Source organism: Colobus angolensis, unplaced genomic scaffold, assembly GCF_000951035.1.
Source record: "Colobus angolensis palliatus isolate OR3802 unplaced genomic scaffold, Cang.pa_1.0 Scaffold106, whole genome shotgun sequence".
NCBI classification, from domain to species: Eukaryota; Metazoa; Chordata; class Mammalia; order Primates; family Cercopithecidae; genus Colobus; species Colobus angolensis.
The window spans coordinates 243,553-263,016 of record NW_012111586.1 but is presented as its reverse complement, the minus strand read 5'-3'; the positions used below and the strand labels follow the sequence as shown (position 1 = coordinate 263,016).

Below are 19,464 nucleotides of genomic sequence, written 5' to 3'. Positions count from 1 at the left end.
AGGGCTGGGTCCCTCCCTCCCCCGCGGCGCTTCTCTTCAGCTGCTGCTGCCCCTCAGCCGGGAAGCAGCGGCTCCGCGTTTCCCGCCCCTCCCCCAGGCGGGGCCCCGGGGAACCAGCCGTGGATCCCGGGGGCGCCTAGTCCGAGGGCAGCGACTGTCTCCTTCCATCCATGACCTGTCCCCTGGCCGGGGCTAGCCCCCGGACCCGGCAGTCTGCGGCTTCTTCCCTTCAAGCTTGGGGGCGCTTTTCTGCCGGCCGGGAGGGCTGTACCTCACGCCTCGGGGTGGCCCTTTGGGGTGAGGAGGCCTTTGCGAGGGTGCCTGCGTTCCCGCCCATCCTGTGTCTGTGTCCTTTGCTGGGATTAGGGCAAAGGCAGACGTTCCATGCGGACGTGTTGCTGTCCTGTGTGTGTTGCATCCTGCCCACGTGGTAGAGTGTCTCCCGCCCCCCCTCCCAGCTCCATTTTTGCAGCTGGTGAGGAGGGAGGTTAACGGGATGGTTTTTCCTCTGTGATTTCCTCCGGGTAGCATGGAAGGTGTTAGGGTCAGTTTGCTTTGCCGAGGCCGACTGTTGGTTAGATGAAGAATGAAGAGTTGTACTCTGAAATTGAGGCCAGTAGGGGACATAGCAGGGCTTAGTTTCATTAACATTTTTTCTCCTCCTCCATTAGCTGCTCTTATTCTTTTCTCTGTTAATTAATCATAGAGAATAAGCGCTTGCTACGGATGCATTCAGGTATATAGTTTTCATTTCTCTATTTTACCTTTTGTGTGTCTGGTGAGCAAAGGTTTTACTATTCCGTGTTGGTGCATTCCACGTCTGTGTTGTCCCTAGTTGGATTCCTGAGTGAGTTAGAGCCATTCACTGTAATTCCTGAAGGAGTTAGAGATTGGTGGGCACCTTTTTGGTCTTTTTCTGAGATTTATTTGTGTTTGTTTTCCTCCGTTTTGTTTCCCAGTGAAAGAGCGTGATGTCATAGGAGCGTTATATGCATAGCTCCTTTTCTCACAAGGCAGCACTAGTTTCACCTAGTCACTTATTTTGTAGAAGCTTTTACTTCACTTTTCCTCTTACTCTGTTGAGTAACCCATTGCACTCTCTTTTTTGAAACTGGTTTGAAACATGTTTTGAGTAGTTTTTTTCTTAACGTCTCTTCCAGATTAGGGTTTTCATCTTCTGTTTGGCTCTTTTGAGACCACAGATTGTTCCCGCAGTAACAGTGAGAGAAACCTATTCCCCCTGGTCCCTAGCAAATATTTAAAGAAAAGCAGTAACTCCTCTCTCGTTTCCTGAGTGGCATATATTATATAGATGTGATTAAATGTTTTAGTTTCTTAAATAGGATTTCTCTTTTTGCTTTTGTGTCTCAGAATTGAGGTGAATCTTCTTGGTTTTGTGCTGCTGAGGACAAAGCTGGGAAGTTTCTCATGCTTTCATTAGATTTTTTTTTTGGATGAGGCTAGAACTTGTTTATTTTGGCTCTTTTTTGTTCATTAGTTTGTGTAAAATAGAAAATCTTAATGTTTCGAAGTCACTTACTAGATTCCAAAGTGGCCTGAATTCTCTCTTTGTTTTTCACATTGTACATTCTTTGAGTATATTTTTGACTTTTTTTCACTTTTATCTGGTACAGTTGGTATATTCCCTTTCGTTCTATGTAGAATGAAAATATTTAAATACAGATTTTAGATTCTGTCTGCTTTCATTATGCTAAGTATGGGTGGGGCAGTGGAAAATAGAGAATGTTGTTCTGATACAGAGGCTTTTTTTTTTTTTAGGTAAGTCAGCATTTGTGTACTTCTGTAAAGTTCCATGTTATCTATGTGTGAAGTAGTCTGTATGAAGAGACAAATAAGAAATGTGGTCTCTTGGAAAGCTTCAACTTATATGGAAAGAACAGAGTTGTTTTTTCTGTTGGGGAAACATGTACATTATTCAGAATTACCAAACTACATTGGACTTCTCCTTGGGATAACAGTACAACCAAAGTCAAAAGTGTAAGTGACATTTGAGAAAGATACAAATTTCCAAAGGGGAAGAGATGTATTTCAGGAGAGCGAAGGGGCCTGTGCAGTGAGAGAAGTGGCAGTGTACAAATGATATCAAGGAGCTTGACTGTCAGATCATCTGTGTTGGTAAAGAATAATAAATGAGTTTAGGATTGGTGAGGAGGTATTGGTGGAGGATCTTTCAAGGTAGAGGGTTTAGTTTGATACGGTACCACAATGGATTCTAAAGAATGAGAGTAAGATGGTGCATCTTGTTCCTGAGGAAGGTTTTTGTATCAGTTGAGTGTCTTGAGAGTGGAGAGACTGATTAGAATGCTCATGGAGAATTTTAGGAATAAGATGACGAGGGTGTGTTATAAGATAGTAGTTGTAGGAAAAAAATAATAGCTAACGTTTACTTACTGTATGGCACATGTAGTTCTAGAAGCGCCTTACATGTGTTTACTTCATTAAATCTTCATAATAAGGTATTAAAATCAGAAGGGACTTTGGGCAAGTTACTTAACCTTATGCATGTAATTATTTCCATATACAATGAACAGTTAGATGAAAGGTAGATTTTGCACTGACCAGGAATATAGATGGTGGTAAAACACATCAGTAGATGTATGTTGGGAGGATAGTAGTAGAATGAAAGGAGAGCTTTGAGGTTTGGAATTTTGGGTCCTGTAATAGGCTGATAGCATTCTGAGAAGAACCGGAAAGTGCATCAGTTTCACAGAAGCCAAGGAAGATTTTCTACAAGGGGGGGGGTTTGACAGTTTCAAATGCAGAGTAGAAGTTCAGAAACAGTGGCTACAATGAAAAGACAATTGAATGAAACCAGAGGAGATAATTTGTAACTTTAGAGATAAATTTGAAAGGAAGGGTAAGAATAGATGCCAGATTTGTCTTTCACAGGATTTGTAGAGACATTAGGATCTGGTATGGTAATTCTTAGTATTTCCTTTAAAAAAGAAACAAACTTATGTTCCAAAGCCAGTGATTTTATACTTTAATGCCTCTCTCCTTAAACTTTTATTACTCTTAAAAAAAAAAAAGCTTTCTTGAAATATAATTCACATACCATTTCATTCACACATTTAAAGTATACAAGTCAGTGGTTTTTAGTGTATTCACAGAGTTGTACAACCGTCACCACAGTCGTCTTTAGGATAGCATTTCAAAAAGAAGCTTTGTACCCATCAGCAGTCACTCCCCATACCCCCACCTCCAGGCAGCCACTAATGTACCTAACATCTTATAGAGATGTTGATAATTCCAAATGCCTGTTGTGGGCATTTCATACAGCATAAGGTCTTTTATGTCTGACTTCTTTCACTTAGCATATGTTTCAAGGCTCATCCACGTAGCATGTATCAGTATTTCATTCCTTTTTATTGCCAAATATTATTCCACTCTATGGATATACTATGTTGATATCCATTGCTTTAGTTGATGGGCATTTGAGTTTCTTATTCTTTTATTATTATTATTATTATTTTAGATGGAGTTTCTGTTGCTCAGACTGGAGCGTAGTGGCGCCATCTTGGTTCACTGCAATCTCTGCCTCTCAGGTTCAAGCGATTCTCCTACCTCACCCTCCCCAGTAGCTGGGATTACAGGCATGCACCACCATCCCTGGCTAATTTCTGCATTTTTAGTAGAGACGAGGTTTCACCATGTTGGCCAGGCTGGTCTTGAACTCCTGACCTCAAGTGGTCTGCCTGCCTCGGCCTCCCAAAGTGCTAGGACTACAGGTGTGAGCCACCGCGCCTGGCTAAGTTTGTTAATTCTTTTAAACTCCTCCCCATTTTCATTGAATCTTCGCCCTGCCAACCCCTCACATGGCCGCCTTTTAGATTATAACCTCTGCCATGCATTTTGCTAGGCATTGGGGATATAAAGATGAATAAGACACGGCCCTTGAACATTCATATAGTGTTTTATTGGTTTATATACATTTTCTCATACATTCTCTCATTTGATCTCAACAACCCTGTGATAAAGTCAGAACATCTTAAGATGAGCAATTTGAAGTTTAGGTGACCTGCTTAGGGTTGTACACCTAAGTAATTGGTGGAGCAAGTGGGTCTTCTTAGTTCATATCTGTGCTGTTTCCACTAGTCTATGCTGCTGTTTTAACTTAAAGCATTCTCATGTAATCTCCTGGAGACTTAGAGGGACTGGAAAATGTATTTACTCAAAGAATCACTTTTTTTTGTTTTTTTGAGACAAGGTCTCACTCTTGCCCAGGCTGGAGGGAATGGCGTGATCATGGCTCGTTGTAGCCTCAACCTCCTGGGCCCCAGTGATCCTCACACCTCAGCCCCCCCAAGTAGCTGGGACTACAGATGCGCACCACCATGCTCAGTTAATTTTTGTATTTTTTGTAGAGAAGTGGTTTCGCTATGTTGCCCAGGCTGGTCGCGAACTCCTGGACTCAAGTGATCCGCTAACCCTGGCCTCCCAAAATGCTAGGATTACAGGCGTGAGCCACTGTACTCAGCCCACTGATTTTCTTCCGGACTTAAAATGAAGACTTTTTTTCCCTGGATTCTGCCACTTGTTTGTTCTGCGTTTTAGACAAATCATTTCATATTTCTTTTCTTTCAGAACTTTCATGGAGTTCATGTGATGATAATGATAATAATAGCTAACATTTTTTGAGGCCTTACTATAGGCCTAAAAGTGTTCTAAGTACTCTACATTCATTATCCATATCTTAAAACCCTTAATATTTTATAAATTTTATGAATATATTTTATAAATATATTGTAGATTTTATAAATTTATTTTAGTTGTAAATTTTATGAAGATGGTAGTTTCACAGGTGAGGAAATGGGCAGAGAGGTTAAGTAATTTGACTAAGGGAACATAGCTTGAAATGGAAAGAGCCAGGATTTGAACTCTTGCCGTCTATTTTCGGAACTCCGTGGCTGTTAATCACTACACTGTTCTGTTTACTGTGTTATGAATTAATAGAGGATAATATTTCAAGTAAGGGCATGACCAGAATATGAAGATTTGATTTTGAATGTAGTTGGGGAAACAGTTAAATCGCAATTTTAAGTTGACATCACATCCACTTTTCTGTTAAAAGTGGACTTAACACTACAGCGTACAAAGATACATGTTGTTTAGACATTTTTTTGTTTGACCCTGCTTAAAGCTTCTCAGCTCAGAAATTACATTATTTTCACTGATCTTCACTGTTGGCTTTGTTAGTCACGTAGCTTTCCACATTGCCACTATTCAGAAACCTTGGCTCGAGACAGCTAAAGCTCACTTTTACCTCTCTCCTCAGCCTTCCTTTAACTGTGAATTTTTGTTTTCCATTTTGAACAGTTAGCCTTTCAGTCCTGGAGGGAGTTACTCTTTACCTCTTCCACTCCAAAACCCAGAAAACAGTGGCATTTTATAACAACTGTCACAAAATTTGACCATCTTAATTGGTGTAACGTGATTTTAGTGCACAAATAAGAACCAAAGCATAGTGTTTTGGTTAAAGAGATTGACTTACTCTGAAATTGGAAAAGGCATCTGCTGTACAGGATTTTTGATTTAATAGAATTTGTTATAACCAGATCAGCAGAGCATTATTACTGTGGGCCATCTGTTGGGATATGGAAATAGCTTTGTTATATGGAACCAGATGTTGTTTTTATATTTATAACAATGATATTCTGCGTATTTTAAGTAATCTTTTGTAGTTAGATACCTTTGGCTGCCATTCTGTTTGACATGTATATCAACTGATAACCTGAAAATGTGATGTCTTTCAAAATGGCTGTTATTCTTCTGTGGGATCAGGACAAAACAGATGAAACAAAAAGGAAACGAGACTCATACAGTGTCAAACTTTAGTACTATAACAAGATAAAATATAGGAAAGGTGACCTGGCGCGGTGACTCATGCCGGTAAACCTAGCACCTTGGGAGGCCGAGGCAGGCGGATCACTTGAGGTCAGGAGTTTGAGACCAACCTGGTCCACATAGTGAAACCCTTTCTCTACTAGAAATACAAAAATCAGCTGGGCATGGTTGTGGGTGCCTGTAATCCCAGCTATTTGGGAGGCTGAGGCAGGAGAATCGCTTGAACCTGGGAGGCTGAGGTTGCAGCGAGCCGAGATCCTGCCACTGCATTCCAGTTTGGGCAAGGGAGTGAGACACTGTCTCAAAATAAAATAATAATAATAAAAAGGATAAGTATGAATATGTGATATGAGATAATTAGGACCATATTAAATAAGAGCTTTGACTTTGAGACTATTAATAAAGGCCTAGTTTCTAATAATTACTAAGCCACTTGGTTGCTTTAAGAATTTTTACCATGAATCTAAAGCGATTTGATTTTGATGTAATTGGACCTACATTAATACCACACTGTCTGACTTGTTTCCCATCATCAATTGATGAAATAGTCTGTAACAAGACTAATATTTGTAGAGTGGGACTCAAACTTAGGGTGCAATAGAGGAACTGTTTTTAGAACATAGGCTTAGAGAACTCTGTTCTGAATTGAATGCTAACAATTTGAAGATGACTGGGTCTTTGGGTGGGAATTTTTATTTTTTTGAGACAGGGTCTCGCTGTGTCACCCAGGCTGGAGTATAGTGGCTCCATGAGAGCTCATTGCAACCTCCAGTTGCTGGGCTCAAGTAATCTCCTGCCTTTAGCTCCCCAAGTGGCTGGGACTAGAGGTGCACACCACCACATCTGGCTAATTTATTTTTTTATCTTTAATTCAGACAAGATCTGACTGTACTGGCTCCCTAGGCTGGTCTTGAACTCTTGGCCTCTTCCTCCCTTCTTGGCCTCCCAAAGTGCTAGGATTACAGGCGTGAGCCATCAGGCCCATCCTGGGTGGGATTTTTTAGAGAGTCTATCCAGAAACTGCATGATGTCTGTTTTTCATTGTCTTCAAATCAATGTAGAGAGTCTATAGATTCCATAGAGTTGGCCTGTGTCAAGGAGACTATACCCAGTAAACTGACTTTCAGTCAGTTTTCACCTGCAGTATAAAACAAAAAGTTCTAATGGAATTCTCCTACCTAGAGTCCTCCTCAGTGGTATAGTGGTTACTGAGGAAATAAGATTGATCTTCTGATTGATTGGTGGAGTATGGTGCCCGTGTGACCTTATTAAAAACCTTGTAAATTGGAATCATCTTTTTTTTTAAGATTGGGGCCTGACCTTTGACACCATCAATAGCCCTTGTTTCTAATTAGTACTATTGTGTTGAAACAGATTTGTGAGAGGAATGGATAATAAAGGAAAGACTGCTAGAACTCACTAACTGTTGCAAATTTTGTTTGCTTACAGAGAGGGGATTGCAATATGATGGAAGTAGGTTATCATAAAGATTCTAGATTTTGGCTGGTGGGTACATGGGTGCTTATTAAATTATTAAAGTTAACTTTAAAAAGTTTCTGTGGCTTGGCCATCAAATTTTGGGTAATTACAGGCACAACGGTCAAACATGCAGCAATCAGGGTCAGGCTGACCTTTCTGAATGAAGATGGAGCAGACTGTCATGGCAGGAGGTGAATGATACATGATGTGTCTTTCTGCTAGGGTAGTTGAGTCTGTGAGTCTATGATACTTTGTCTACCCTGTGTTCAGAACTGTTGATGGTATTGTCCCACTTTGTATACGTGGGTAGCCATCAACATCAGAAATGGCACCTTTGTATATCAGAGGAAGTTGTGTTTTATATTATTATAGGGGATGTGTATTTTCAAAAGATTTCCACCTTACATTTGAATAATATTTTTTCAAAAGTATTTATCTGTTGGATTTTGGAGCCATATAAAACAGCCTTGTGATATGTGTTAATAGTGATATTCCTATTGACAAATGGAGAAAATGAGATAGAAGCTAAGACTTAGTGCCACTCAGTTATTTAGTAGTGGAGCAGACACTGGAACTCAGACCCTGCATTCTCCTTGTTTCGTACTCTTAGTATAAAACTGACAAAGTTTTGGTGAGGAACTTACTCTGGATTTTTGAGGTAAAAATGGAAGGTTACAGACCACAAAGGACCTGGCCTACTTGGAGCAGAACATATGATAATATCAGACTTAGGGTACATAAAACCAATGGGAGCAGTTTCTTCCCTTGTTAAATTTAGGTCTATTTCTAGTCATTGGAAGCATCTTTACTTGAATCTGCATTCTTTATCTTTGTAGAATTCAGGAGTTAAGGGAAACTTTAAATAGCAGATTCGTCTTGTTTTATGTAAGTACACATCTGTAAAATTTAGACATTGAGAAAGTATCCCTGGAGCATGATTCTACTAAGGATGCCTAGTTTACTGCCACAGTGGGAGATGTGTTGTCTGTTGCCTGGTGGTTAGGAAGAGTAACAGTATATAAAGAAGTTATATCTGCATAGAAAAAAAGACTGGGAGAGAATGCATCGTAATGGGTAATTTAAATTTTCTTCTTTGAACCTGTATATATTTTCTAAGCTCTCTGCAGTGACCATATATCATTTTTGTACTCAAAACCTATACAGTTTGATTTTTATGGTTCAAGTGAGAATTTGGAAAAATGTGGATCTTCGGACTTTTTTTTTTTGAGATGGAGTCTCACTCTGTCTCCCAGGCTGGAGTGCAGTGGCGTGATTTCTGCTCATTGCAACCTCAACCTCGTGGATTCAAGCGATTCTCCTGCCTCAGCCTCCCAAGTAGCTGGGATTACAGGCGCCCGCCATCACGCCTGGCTAATTTTTGTATTTTTAGTCAGACGAGGTTTCACCATGTTGGCCAGGCTCATCTGGAACTCCAGACCTCATGTGATCCGCCTCGCAAAGTGCTGGGATTACAGGTGTGAGCCACAGTGCCCGGCCTGATTTTAGGACTTTTGAAGAGCAGTTTAAACACTTGATGCTATGAAATTGTTTTGCTTTCTACGCAGTTTGTTAACAAATCAGTTTGATAAGTTATTGATTATCTTATGGATCAAGTTGTGAGTGTATTAAGTGGTTTGGGTTTTTCTTTGCATTCTAATTTGGTCATTTAGCTCTGCTAATCAAGAAATTAATTTTAGTCCCCTAGAGGCAAGCAGGACCTTAAGTTTACTTACAGTAGTTATTTATCAATAAATGACCTAGAAATAGCACTCCAATTTAACTCCTGAAAACTAACTTATGGATCCACTTATATGCTTCCATTCCTTGGCAGATTTCTAATAAAGAAACAAATGGTTAGAGCTTCTTTAAGGCACTGTTTTTCATCCATGTACATTGGACTCATTCATGTCCCTTACTCATTTGCTTGCTCATTTGTTCACTCTTTTGCTGTGTTCTGGGCACAGTACTAAATACTGGGGACACGACTAAGGCAGGGTCCCTGCCAGCAAAGACTACAGCTTTTAGTTTGGGAGAAAAATCAGAGATGTCCTTGGCATCTGAAAGTATCCTGTGATTTCTTCTGTTTTCTACTTTTTGACTAGAAAGGCAGAATGAGTAGCTAGTTCAAAGAACTTAATGGATTTAGGGATGTGAATAGATGGCTTTAAGGGAAGCTGATGGCTTCATAGTTATTTCTCTGATTGCAGAATATTGAAAATCTAAGAAATTTCGTCATCTGAGGAGCATTTGTTACTCAGGTAGATGACCTGGGCATTCAGATTTATATCAGGTTTGCTTTGGGAACATAAGCAAACAACATTGTATTGATTCTTACAGGATGGAGACAGTGTCTTTTTGTCTCTTATCCTCTATTCTTAACACTGTGCGTGACACGTAATAGGCATTATTATATAACCATTATACAGTCATGTGCCACATAATGATGTTTTGGTCAACTGTGGGGCACATATATGTATATACAGTGGTGGTCCCTTAAGGTTATAATGGAGCCGAAAAATTTCTGTTGCCTAGTGACCTCAAAGCCATCACAATCTTGTAGTGTAATTAAAAAAATAAATTTAATGTAGTCTATGTGTACAGTGTTTATAAAGTCTACAGTAGTGTACAGTAATGTCCCAGGCCTTCACAGTCATTCATCACTCACTCACTCTGAGCAACTGCCAGTCCTGCAAGCTCCATTCATTATAAGTATCCTATACAGGCATACCATCTTTTATACAGTATTTTTACTGTACCTTTTCTGTGTTTAGATACACAAATGCTTTTGTATTCCAGTTGCCTACCATATTCAGTGCAGTAACATGCCATTCAAGCTTGTAGCCTAGGAGCAATAGGCTGTATCATGTAGCCTAGGTGTGTAGTAGGCTCTACCATCCAGGTTTGTGGGAGTACACTCTGATGTTTGTACAGCGATGAAATCGCCTAACACATTTCTTAGAAAGTATCCCTGTTAAGCGATACATCACTGTACTAATAAAAGATGTTGCATATTTAAACAATTTTAAGAATTTTAATATTACTACAGATAGTTTTGTCTAATACAGTGATATATACACACTATATATACTATATATACACTGTATGTACACTATATACTATATATACACACTTTATATAATATATAATATAATGCACTATATATGTTTTTATATACGTATATAGTGGTTCCTAGAATTTTAAGAGTTAATCATTCAGATCAGTGAAATAGATTGCTAAAAACACTTGATATATAGTCATTCGGCTACTTTTAGAACACCTTTGGTCACTCATAGCTGTAAGGTAACCTGTTTGTTGTTAGTTGTAATTGAGGCAGAATTTGCATCTAATGTCATCTCTTTTTCTTAGTTCTTCCTGTGGAACAGTAGAGACCTAGTCTGCCTTCTTTCACAAGATTATTCAATTATTTGAAGGTGATTGTCCAGCATATATCTCTTGAGTACCTGTGCATGCAAGACACTGTCCTAGATATTGTGAGAGATCCAAAGGTAATTAAGAGGCATAGTCTGTTAGCAAGAAATGGGTACAGATACTAAGAGCTATGGGTTTACTGAGAAGAGGGAGTGTTTTTGCTTATGATGATGAAAAAAGCTTCGTGGATGAGATAGTGTTTGGATTAAGATTAAACGTGGAGCATTCAAGGCTGAGAGCATAGTCAAAGACTTAGAAATGAGGAAGCACAATGCGAGTTAGAGGAATAGAGACCCAGCTTGGTTGTTCCCCAGACTATCCTTCAGGATATTAAAACTGTTCATTGTTGTATCCCCAGCACCTGGAGGAGTGGTTGGCTAATAATTAGTGCTGAATAAATATTTGTTAATGAATGGTCATATTTGAGAAATACTGATCATCATTTTCATGGATGTTAAAGCATTTTAGGATATTGAACACTCTAAGTCATTTAGAGGAAAGAAAGTGTTTATCTCAATCTTCTGTAATTATGGAGTATGCATTAACAACTCTTGAAATCCTCTGGAAAATATTACACACTGGTCTGTATGGTAGAGGTGAGGTGGAAGGCTAGAAACACCCAGTTTCTTCAGTCATTATACACTTGACATTTGGTTTCTGATCCCTCACTAGTTTGATATCCCTCCTTCCAAGGATTCTGTCCTGTAAGTGTTCTTAAAATGTGGTGCTCAAAACAGAACATGTTTCCCTCCATAGGTGATGGTTTTTAAATTCTATATTTAAACAAAACAAAAAACCCCCAGAATACAATACTCCAGTTGTGAACTAACTAGTGAGGAGTACATGGTACTGTTACACTCCTTTTCTGGATACTGTTCTTCTGATGAAGCCTAAGATTGCATTTTGTTTCTTTTTAGCAGCTGAGTCACTCTCTTGGCTCATATTCAGTTCTCATCTTAATTTACAAGAAGTTCTTTGAGTAGATTCAGAGAGATTTCCTATTAGTAGAGCTAACTAACGAATGCCCGTTGTCTTCTGATTGAGTCTAGGCTGTTTTCTCAGAAGTACTAGTCATCCTTAGCTTCCTGAAATCTGAGAAAGAAAAATAATTAATTATCTGTTACTATTGTTGAGCAACTAACACCAAACAAGTTTAGTCCAACTGCCCTTTTGAGTATATTCAGAAGTATATGAAATATGAAGAACCTCCCGTTTACCCATCATTGAGATTCATCAAATTAAAATAGGTGCCACATATGCCTCAAATATCTTTTTTTCTTTAAGTATTTCAAAGAAAATCATAGACATTGTCTTTTCATCCCTATGTCAGTATGCATCTCTAAGAAAATGTAGATATTATATAACCCATGCCATCATTGTATCTGATGATACAGTAGACAATATACAATATTTTTAGGTGTCATCTAATATCTAGTTCATAATAAAATGTCCTGATTCTTTAAAAACATCTCTTTACAGTTGGTTTTTAGTTGACTCAAGATCCAGATAAGGTATATACACTGCATTTGGTTGTTATATTTCTTAAATCTCGTTTATTTATTTATTTATTATTATTATACTTTAAGTTCTAGGGTACATGTGCATAACGTGCAGGTTTGTTACATATGTATACTTGTGCCATGTTGGTGTGCTGCACCCATCAACTCGTCAGCACCCATCAACTCGTCATTTACATCAGATATAACTCCCAATGCAATCCCTCCCCCCTCCCCCCTCCCCATGATAGGCCCTGGTGTGTGATGTTCCCCTTCCCGAGTCCAAGCGATCTGATTGTTCAGTTCCCACCTATGAGTGAGAACATGCGGTGTTTGGTTTTCTGTTCTTGTGATAGTTTGCTAAGAATGATGGTTTCCAGCTGCATCCATGTCCCTCCCTACAAAGAACACAAACTCATCCTTTTTTATGGCTGCATAGTATTCCATGGTATATATGTGCCACATTTTCTTAATCCAGTCTGTCACTGATGGACATTTGGGTTGATTCCAAGTCTTTGCTATTGTGAATAGTGCCGCAATAAACATACGTGTGCATGTGTCTTTATAGCAGCATGATTTATGATCCTTTGGGTATATACCCAGTAATGGGATGGCTGGGTCATATGGTACATCTAGTTCTAGATCCTTGAGGAATCACCATACTGTTTTCCATAATGGTTGAACTAGTTTACAATCCCAGGGGGAAAATGGAACCAAGTTAAATCTCCTTTAACTGAACCACAGCCACTTCCCACTCTCCCCCCTTTTGGATAATTTGACTTCTTTGGCCCTTCACGTCTCTTATCTGTACCAAATTCTGTTCCTTTTGAAATACCTGCTAGATTTTTTCTTCTTTGATGACAATTCAGCAATCATTTTGGAGTATTATGTGTAGAACGTGTCCTAGGCATTATGGGAGATAAAAAGTTAATTCAGTGTGTACATGGCCCGCTAGGAGCCAGCATTCCAGTGGTAGGGACAGATGCCTACAGAAACAACATGAAGTGGATTATTTGTCCTCCAATACATCATGCCTTGATGATAAAGTCTCCCATTTTTTTTTTTTTTCCTGGAAAATGATGACAGCGGAATCTTCTTCATACATCTCTTTAATCATGTACTGATCAGGAGCCCACATTTGGTTTCCTCTTGAGTCAGTTCATACTTGACTGTTTTTGGCCTGTCACTCAATTCTTCCACTGGCTCCCACTATTATCCAAAGTGGCACAAAAATATTTTTGCTTGCTTTATTTTAAAAACCCACCTTTATGTTATGTAGATTTTTCATTTCTCCAACAAGATTGTAAACATCTGGAGAGCAAAAGTCATACTGTCTTCTTTTTCTTTATAATACTGGGTGCTTAATAAGTACTTTTGAAGAGTCCTGGTACATATACCAGGTCTGTTCTTCTGTTTCCTACCTTTCTAGAGTCAGCTGGAGCTTCTGCCAGTTAAAAGTAAATAAATCCAGACATGGATCTCTTCTTATCTCAAAAGTCTCCTAGCAAACAGTCCATTCAGTGGTCTGACTGAACCAGGGATGACAGATAAATGATTTGCATGTTACCAGTTTCCCCTCACCATGTCCTTGGCAGACTACTAATTTCTGGTTGTGTTTAGACATTATTTTCTCTTTGTAGCACTTAAGGCAGCTGCTACCTATTGAGCATTGTTGACAAATGATATGAAACCTTTCTGCTACCCTTGTCTTAAACCAGTAATCAGACTACATCAGAATCACCTGAGATAACTTTTAATTACTAGATTTCCCAAGTTTCACCTAAATCAGGATTTCCAGGAATGGGCTAGAAATGATTATCAAGTCAGTAGTGGTTTGTTTACTGACTTTGGGAACAAGGCAGGTAATTTTTATTTTGTTAAACATCTCTGGCAGTGGAGACTTTATGGCTTCCTATGTTTTCAGTTTCAGTACAGCATTTTATTCCTCTGACAGCCAGTAAGTTCTGTTAGGTTCAGTGGAGTTTTCAGCAACATGGTTAGGATCTGTTGCTTTGAATTACACCAGGCAAAGCACATGAATCAAATGCCCAAGATAAAGATACAGGATCCAGAAAAGTGGCATCTTGGTTTTCTAAATATAACTGAGCTCAAATTTAAAGCCTCCATAGCCTTTAGCCCTCCAAAAGCTTATTCTGTCTTTGTTTAGTGAATACCTTTAAATGTTGCTTAAAATGTAAGAGTTCAACATTTTTTAGTAGATAATCTTTTGGATTTTTCATATTTCATGTATATTCAATAAAGGTGGTTTAAACATATAATGTGATCTAATTTCATGTACTTTTAAGCATCTAATGTGATCTAATTTCATATACCTCTAATTTCATATATCTAATTTCATATACCTTTAAACATATAATGTGATCTAATTTCATATACCATATAATTTCGGTATTTAAACCTACAATGTGATCTAATTTCATATACCTTTGTCAGGTTCTCAGTAAAAATAAATCTGTAAATTGGGAAAGTCTTCATTAGACCACATGATAAGATTTTGGGACCAGATATGAGGTAGTTAAGTTTTTGAGCAAAGTAGAGAGACTGAAGCCTCAGGATTATCTAGTGAGTTAATGACAGACCCAGAAATAGAATCTTGTGCTATTTGCTTGGGTTATGATTTAGTTTGAAGAGGGTGGCCTGTGATCTGTTTACATAAATTGCAGGAAGTAAGGTTTGGGGTTTGGAAGAAGTTATAGCTGTGTGATGTTTGGCCAGGAAGCCCCCCTTCCCCACACTCACCACCTGTTTTATTGACACTAGTCCTAAAATACGGAGGAAAAGAGGCAGTTACGTATACTTCCTACTGTTAAAACAGTCTTTAAAAGCCAAAGCTAATTTTTTTCATCTTCTGTTAGTCTCCTCCTGGCCCTGGTCTTGTTTTAGGAGGAGAGGGGGGCATAGCCTAAGTAGTCGATTTGTAGATATTAGTAGTTTCCTTGATAATTTTTTCAGGTGTATGAAACTTTTTTATTGGCCGTACATGTATCTTCTTTAAATGTGTTTAGTAAATAAACAGTATGGTTTGAAAATAGTGGAGGCCACCAGATAACTATTGAATGGTTCAAGGGGTTATAGATTTGTAAGTAATTGTTTTTTCTAGAGTTGTTTTCTGGTGAGGTAGTTACTTTTACTCTCCCTTTGCTGTTCCAGCTGTGGGATTTGGGAGTGGATCCTGTGGCACTAGTGAGAGAAGCAGCAGGAAGCAGGAATAAAAACATTTGTGTGTGGTGGTTCTGAACTTATTTTTTTTCCTAACAGCTTTGTTGAGATATAATTCACATACCATCCAGTTCACCTAGTTAAAGTGTAAAATTCAGTGTTTTTTAGTGTATTCACGGGGTTGTGCAACCATTGCTACAGTCTAATTTTAGAATGTTCCTCCCTTGCAAAGAAACCCCATACCTCATAGCAGTCAGTCCCTATTCTCCATTTACTTTTTCTCTTACTGCTAACCCTAAGAAACTGCTATCTAATTACTAACATTGCCTATTTTGGATGTTTGATGTAAATGGAATCTTACAATATGTAATCTTTTATGATTGGTTTCTTTCACTTAGCATAATGTTGTTAAGGGTTATACATGTTGTAACATTTATTCCTTTTTATTGTCAAAACAGTATTCTGTTATGTGGATATAACATATCCATTCATCAGTTGATGGGCATTTGGATTATTTCCATGTTTTTAACAAAACAAAACAGGGTCTTGCTCTGTCGCTGAGCTGGAAAGCAGTGACACGATCACAGCTCACTGCAGCCTCTACCTCTTGGGCTCAATTGATCGTTCCACCTCAGCCTCCTGAGTAGCCAGAACTACAGGCACAACCCACAGTGCCTAGCTAAATTTTGTGTTTTTTGTAGAGATGTGATCTTGCCATGTTGCCCAGACTGGTCTTGAATTCCTGGGCTCAAGAGATCTGCCTGCCTTGGCCTCCCACAGTGCTGGGATTATAGGTGTGAGCTACTGCACCTGGCCTATTTTCATTTTTTTGCTATTATGATTTAATACTACTGTGTACATTCTTATACAGATTTTTGTGTGGATGTATGTTTTCATTTCTTGGGTATAGAATTTCTGGGTCATATGGTAACTCTTAATGTCTGACTTTTTGATGAACTGCCAAACTTTCCCAAAGTAGCAACACTATTTTACACTTGTATTAGCAATGCATAAAAGTTTGAATTTCTTCACATCTTTGCAACACTTGTTATTTTGTGTCTTTTTGATTATAGCCATCCTAGTGGGTATGAAGTGGTGTCTTGTTTTAATTTGTATTTCCCAGCTGGGTGCAGTGGCTCATGCCTGTAATCTCAGCACTTTGGGAGGCTAAGGTGGGCGGATCACCTTACATCGGGAGTTTGAGACCAGCTTGACCAACATGGTGAAACCCTGTCTCTACTAAAAATACAAAAAAAATTAGCTGGGCCTGGTGGTATGTGCCTGTAATCCCAGCTACTTGGGAGGCTGAGGCAGGAGAATCACTTGAACACGGGAGTTGGAGGCCGCAGTGAGCCAAGTTCACACCACTGCACTCCAGTCTGGGTGATAAGAGTGAAACTCCGTCTCCCAAAAAAAAAGTATTTCCCTAGTGATTAATTATGCTGAACATCTTTTCATGTATTTATTGGACATTCATATATCTTCTTTGTAGAAATGTGTGTTGAGATTCTTGCCCATTATTAAATTGGATTATTAGTCTTCTCGTTACTGAGTTGTAAGATTTATATATTCTGGATACCTAACTTTCATCTTCTAACTGCAGACTGGTCCTAAATTGCTTAGAAGTAGAAAAAAGTGGTGGATACAAAAGACTGTATAAAGTAAAGTTTCTTTTTTCCCCCCAACTTTTGAAGAATCTGGTTTATTCATTCACTGAAAAAATATGAATGCTGGCTTTATACTAGGTTTTGGGAATATAACAGAGAATGAAACATGGAGCTCACATTCTAATGGGAGAGAAATAAAAATCATATCAGATGGTGACAAGCTTTTCTGTTTTCTGTTTCTATTTATGAAGAATAAAATAGGATAATAGAGATAATGTGATGAAAGTTGTAACATTCTTTACCATTCCTGAATTCTTAATCTATAATTTCTGTTATTACACTTTCTACTTAATTTAATACACTTTGTAGCTAAACTATTATTTTTCTTTCACTCCTGATTCTTAACCCCTATCCATGCTAATTTTTGCCTTCACTATTCCACAAAACTCGCCCAATGTAGTAGTAGTATCTTCTTTTAAAAGCCAGCATTCTCTTTTCAGTTTTTATCCTTCCTGATCTACACTGAACACTATCGCCTTTTTCCCTCTTAAATCACTTGCTGCTATCTGCAGTCCAACTTCCTCAAGTTTTTTTTTTTTTTTTTTAAATCGTTTGTCTTAATTATCTATGTGGCCTCTCTTCTGATTGAAGAGCCTCATGATTTTAATTGCTCTTTGAAAGCAGATGACTTCTTAGCTCAAGCTGTACCACTGCCTTCGGGTTTAGCTAGAGGAGCTGGGATGAACAGCTGATTGCTTCTCACTCATCAGGATTCTTTTCCCTTTACTCTTCCCTCTGGCACGTTTCTTCTATTTGGGTTGATTAGGATACAGGTTATTTCTGCGACTGCTTTGATGATTACCTGTGACTAATGGTATAATAATCTACAATGTTCAGTCAAGTTTCTTGAATCAAAGGGTTTGTTTCTTCATCGATGTTAGTGAATTTTATACTTTCAAGTATTTTGGAAAGATAGGGCTGAATTCAGAAGTAAAAAAAAAAGAATAGCTTCTTGATCTCTAGAGCTGTAACAGTTTTTTTAATAAATAAAATAAATTAATTTTTTTTTTTTAATCTCGGTAGGTTTTTGGGGACAAGTGGTGCTTAGTTACACGAATAAGTTCTTTAGTGGTGATTTCTGAGATTTTGGCGCATCCATCACCCAAGCAGTGTACGCTGTACCCAATGTGTAGTCTTTTATTCTTCACTCCACTCCCACCCTTTCCCCTGAGTCCCCAAAGTCCATTGTATCATTCTTACTCCTTTGCATCCTCATAGCTCCCACATTTGAGAACATATAACGTTTGGTTTTCCATTCCTGAGTGTAATAGTTTTAACAAATGTTTAATTCTTACCTTTGTCTGGTGTTACACTAATGCTTTCATTCAAACGACTGTCATAATAACTGAGGCATTTACTGCATTTTTCCTTTCTTATGAAGGAGGAAATTAAGCCTTAGGGAAGTTAACATATCCAAGGTCACGCAGTAATTGTCAATAGTTGGGATTCCAGTGTTGAGTCTTCAGCCACAAGGGTCATGAATGGTAGTAAGTTTTTTGTAAATTATAAAGTGTTACATTTCTGTGTAGGTGGGAAAGGGGAGAGAGCTCCTAAGTATTTCGGGCTGGGTGTGATGACTCATGCCTTATCCCAGTGCTTTGGGAGGCTGAGGTGGGAGGATCGTTTGAGGCCAGAAGTTTGACATCAGCCTGGACAACACAGCAAGATCTTATTTTTACAAAACACAAAAAATAAAAAAAAATTAGCCCAATGCAGTGGTGTGCACCTGTGGTCCCAGATACTAGGGAGGCTGAGGCAAGAGGATTGCTTGAGCCCAGAAGTTCGAGGCTGCAGTGAGCTATCATCTGGCCATTGTACTCCAGCCTGGGCAACAAAGCAAGACCCTATCTCTTAAAAACAAAAAGAACTTATTCAGAGCTTTTTCAAAACACTTAGTTCTATTTCACTCCATGCCCCCAAATAATATGTTGTTATACAACTGTTAGTGTGTTGTGATGGCTTCTTCCTAAATGTGGATCGTTTGTAACTCAGTTTAATGTATACTTGAATACTGCTTATGTTAAAAGGAATTCCATGCTTTTCTATTGGTAATGGAATATAATACAGTAAATAGCTTGTATTGCAGCATACTCATTAGCTAATGCCTGGCTTTTAGTACTCATATTCTGGTTGTGTCATTCTACTCTTTCTTGATACATATTAGTTTTCAAAAGATTTGGAGATTTATGCTGTTGGCACCAAATAAAACCATGTAAATATGGATGTAATTGAATGAGTTAATATCATTGTTCAACTATACTTGATGCCACAGAGATTTGTTTGTGACTTGGAGGACTTCAAAATTTCCTGACTTCAATGTGAACCTTAGTCTTCTTTTGTGAGATTTC

The 19,464-nt window shown here is 38.5% G+C and overlaps 1 protein-coding gene across 1 annotated transcript in view; it reads left to right on the top strand.

Moving 5' to 3' along the window:
- FOXJ3 (forkhead box J3) overlaps positions 1–19,464 on the top strand; it is a 163,308-nt gene that overhangs the window by 991 nt on the left and 142,853 nt on the right. The window lies entirely within an intron of this gene.